Source organism: Cervus elaphus, chromosome 3 (genome assembly GCF_910594005.1).
Source record: "Cervus elaphus chromosome 3, mCerEla1.1, whole genome shotgun sequence".
Classification (NCBI taxonomy): Eukaryota; Metazoa; Chordata; class Mammalia; order Artiodactyla; family Cervidae; genus Cervus; species Cervus elaphus.
The window spans coordinates 15,469,255-15,474,371 of NC_057817.1; positions in this window are offsets into that span (position 1 = coordinate 15,469,255).

Here is a 5,117-nt window from a genome sequence, read left to right on the forward strand (position 1 = left end):
CTCTTGAAAATAATACTCTCAATGTTGGGACTATTTTGTTTGTAACTCATTTTGAGGTTGTTGGTAATGTTTACCAAATTTTTTTGTATAAGTACTCCCCAGACCTTTCAAAACATGTATTTTTTAAGAGAGAAGAAATTATTATAATCTCAATAGATTTAAATTTGTGGCCCCATGACATGTCAGCCATTTTTCATTCAGTGGTATTTAGACACATTAGATAGCGATATGGGTGTCCCTGGGGACTCAATGATAAAGAATCCACCTGCCAATTCAGGAGTCGCGAGTGTGATCCCTGGGTTGGGAAGATCCCCTGGAGAAGGAAATGGCAACCCACCCTGGTATTTTTGCCTGGGAAATCCCATGGACAGAGGAGCCTGGTGGGCTACAGCCCATGAGTCGAAGAAGAGCTGGACATGACTCAGCAACTAAACAAGAACAACAGATAGTGATATGCTGAGTGCTGAATTGCTCAGTCGCATCCGACTCTTTGTGACCGTAGCCCATCAGGCTCCTCCGCCCCTGGGGAGGCAAGAATACGGGAGGGGGTAGCCATTTCCTCCTCCAGGGATCTTCCCAACCCGGGAATCAAACCCAGGTCTCCCTCATTGCAGGCAGATTCTTTACCATCTGAGCCACCAGGGAAGCCCAGTGATATCCTTACTACAATGTGAAAGTTGCTGATTTGGTTGTTAAATTTGATGTTGCTGTTTCACTCTTTCCCAATACTTTGTGTTTGATTTTTCCATAATAATGAAATACATTTCAAAATGAAAAAAAATAGCATATCCTCTGGAGTGAAATACAATAAATGAATTAATAGTAAACAACTTACACTAGAATATCAGTTATAAAATCTGATTTATCCACACTATGTGTGGGTAAATTTTCTATACTGTAGAATATTATCATGAAATGACTGATTTTTTTTCATATAGTATCTTCTTTCTAATTCTACTGCATATAATAATTTAAATGCTATTTATACACATACATTTACAGACATAGTAAACCAATTTTCTAATTTAAAAAAACTATAGAGATTCTTACATATTCTCTGATCTAGTATCTTTCATACTTTTTCTCTGAAATACAATGTGAAACTTTATTAATTAACGAATTTAGCAGTTCTGAATGTTTAATTTCATAAACCTTTTCAGACATTCAGGAGAATGTTTGCTGTACTTGAATGCAATTAGTAATAAGCTTTAGTAATTTCCCACAATGATTATTACACACTTTTGTTTTCAAATTACAAATATTCTCGTAAAAAAATCTTTCCTTTTACTTTTGCTCCAAATATTCAGAATACTAGCAAAAGCTTCATCTTCAGATAATTTGATTTGTCAAGGAATAGCTTCTGCTGCTTCTGGTTTTATCATTTATATGGTACTAAAGCCCATTTAAATTCAATGAATATTAATAGATTTACTGGAAATATGCCATTATCCTCTTTCATTTAATGGGTGGCTTCAAAAGAAAAAGGAATAGACAAGAAAAATAAATAAAGGAGGTTAAACAATGAAACGTAACAGGTAGTGTAAAGATTTAGAGTGTTTTTTTTCTTTTGTAGTCTTATATCATGTCAGTGAAAATGTTAGACTTTTGTGTTTTCTTCTTGCCCTGGGCTCTCATGTCCCTGAAGAATTACTCCCTTAAAATCAGAGAAAATAAAGACATACTCGCATTTAAACAAATACTGCAAACATTAAGTAAACAGAACTGTCTGTGTTCTTTTAAAATTTCCTTTCAATGGAATCCTGTTAAAGAAGTGTTTGTTCTGCCAGCATCTCTCATTCAGGTGCCTTGGAGATAGGAGGTGCGGGTGGCAGAGACTAACCAAATGAGCAACTATTTTTTATTTGTCCAAACAAACTTGGACAGATTAAACTCGTGATAGCCTCCTGGAAGGAATCAAAACCACTGACTACAGAGTCAGACAGTCTAAGAGGGCAGTAGGGTTTTTATTTGCTTGTTTTGTTTATTGTTTTTGGCCACTCCATGCAACCTGCAGGATCTTAGTTCCCCATGCCAGGGATGGAACCCATGCCCCCTGCAATGGAAGCGTGGAGTCCTAACCTCTGGACCGCCAGGGAATTCCCAGTAGTGGGGTTTTAACTGGTGGCATACTAAGTAATCTGACCCACCAAAAATCATTAACCTTTGTTGACCATCTACATTGTGAAGTAATGAGCAAGGTTTTGGAGTTGCAAAGACTCCAAATATCCCTAGCCTTGAGTTTCTTGCAGACTAGTGTGGACTGCAGACACATCACTTTAGTAGGGCTTTCAAGTGTTAAGTGTTAAAATAAACTTGCTTTTACCACAGTCTTCCCCATTTCTATATATGATTGCTCCATTCTTCCAGCTAAGTCATCTTTGACTCCTCTTTTTTCTCATATCTCTGCATTGAAGCTGCAGGCAAATTCTGATGACTCTACCACAAAACATGTACAGAATCTGACCATCTCTCACCAACTCCACTCTCTGGCCAAACCCACTATCATCTCTTATTTTTGGATTATTAAATAAAATCCAATCTGTTCTCCCCACTTCCATTTTTGGGCCTTGTAAGTGTATTTTCAATATGGCAACAAGGCTGCTCCAATTAAAATATGTCTGATGGTATAACTTGTACAGAACCTGCCAGTTGCTTCCCATTTCACTCAATACACTTCCCATTTCATTCCCTGCATCCCTTCCAGACTTCAAGTCTCCCCACTCACTCCACTCTCCGCGTACTGGCTTCCGTGCCCTTCCTTGAGCTTAACATGCTCACTTGCACCTCAGGTCCTCTCTCCCTTCCTATTTTGTTTCCTCTTGCTTGTAGTACTTTTTCCGCTTATCCTTCTCATCTCATCAGAAGTCATTTTCTCCGTGAGGCCACCTTAGCACAGCCTATCTCAAATTACAATTATCCTAATTCCCCAACACTCCTTATTCTACTTCCTGATTTATTTTTCCTCTATAGCACTTCCCACCATCTGACATCATAATTTTGTTTATGTGTTATTTGGGTCTACTGAATTGAATGTAACCTTCATGACTTTTTTGTTTGTTTTGTTTTACTTGATCCTCTTTCTCTAGCACTTAGAAGAATGCCCAACAGATAGCAGTTGGTCAGTAAGTAACTGTTGAATGAGTGACTCTTTTTTGAAGTGCCGTCTGTTTCCTAAAGCAAACTCAGGCATTTTCTTTCTGGGTAGTCATAATAATTACAACAAACATGCAATTTATTTGTTCACATGTCAGGATGTATGACTGACTCTAACTACAGAGGCAGAGCTGGCTCCCTAATTTAGAGAGCCCAGGGCAAAATGTAAATATAAGTTCCTTGTTCAGAAATTAAGAATTTGAAGATGGCAACTGCCAAGTATTAAGCCAAGTGTGGGCCTCTTCTAAAGATAGGTTTGTATGCCCCTGAAGCCAGCACTGAAGACGAACTATGCATGTTTCCATTCATCTTCATATCACAAAACAGAGCAATGCCCCTAGCACATAGTAGGGTCTTCATAAATGCTTGTTGACTGAATGCATGTATCTATCTGAAAGAAGAAAAGAAGATAAAAGGAATTTAAAAGTAGTTCGCTTATATAGTACCATCACAAAATAGTTTTGGAAACAATTAAAATGGGGAGCCTGAAGTAAGCTAAATGTGTTTTGCAAGTGACAGGACAGCTTCAAGGGGAAATCAAGATTGTGTGTTACCCTTAATTTGAATTCACTGTTTCACTTTCTGATCCAGATTAATTTTCAGAACTTTCTAAGTTTTCTATTTCAGAAATCAAAATAAAAAACCCCAACAAGTCAGAGATATGATCCTGATCTACTCTGTCTTTCCAAATAAATCTTTATTTTATTCAGCATGTAAAGCAACATCCTTTAAGAAAATACTTCCTTAAATCATAAAGGTGATAGATTTGATCAGTGGTGCATATATCTTGTGATTTAACTGTAGTAACTGAAAATAAGCAATCTACTATCTAGACATCTTTTTCATTTGCTTGATACAAATCATCTATATATATCAGAATATATTTCTATAATATTTATTTGATTACAAATAACTTGGTGCTCAACTCCCAAGTAGGACAGAGATTTTTTATATCAGTGTGGTGCTGTGGCACATTTTAGAGAAAACAGGAATCTGAAAATGAGCTTTAAATCCCAAGAGAATTTCCCTTAAATTTAGAAGCCATGTCTATTTACAGATCACTAGAGAAAATGTTTCTTCTATTTTCTTGTTTATGGACTTAAAAAAAAAAAAAAAGCCTGTAGGTCTGTGAAATTTGCAATGTACTGAACAGACAGATGAAAATAGATATGATTGAATTAATAAATATAAATAAGAGTGAGCCTTCTATAGCAGCAGGAGCAATGCAGGATCTTCAGTTAATCTATTCTTTCTTCATTTCCTCAAGATCAAGGCAGCCTTTTCTCATAAAGAACAACAATGATATGATAACACCTCATGTCTGTATAGCAGTTTTTATTTTTTCAAAGAAGTTTTTTTCTATTCTCACAATATCATTGTTAGGAAAATAGAACAGGTAGGTTATTTTTATATCCTTCAGAAAATTGTATATGCATTCATTGAGCATAACTTACAAAAAAGGGAAAAAATGAGAAGGTAATGAATATGAGACTTCAGTGAGTATTTAGAGTAGATTAGTTTTACTATATTTAAAAATTCATGTTTTTTAAAATATTTTCTTATTGCCACTTAAGTATATCCAAACTTGTGAAACTGTAAATTTATTATCCACTTCTAAGCATTGTAAGAAGAGAGAAATAAAAGATTAATTCAGTGTAGAGATCAGTGTTATGGAGATTTTCATTCTTTCTTTGAAATCTATAAATCACTGTTATTTACCTACATTTACCTACAATTTGTAAATGTAAAGTATATGTTATAATTGTTTATGCAGTATTTTCTGAACATCATATAGGTATTTTTTTCTACATATGACACTCAAACCATACGTGATAATTTACCATATATTGAAATTAGTATATTCGATGATATCCTCTGAATTCAGAAAATGACAAAGTCCTGAATTGTAGAATTTTATATTAATAAAAATTTCATGGAATGATATTATATCCAATAATTCTGTG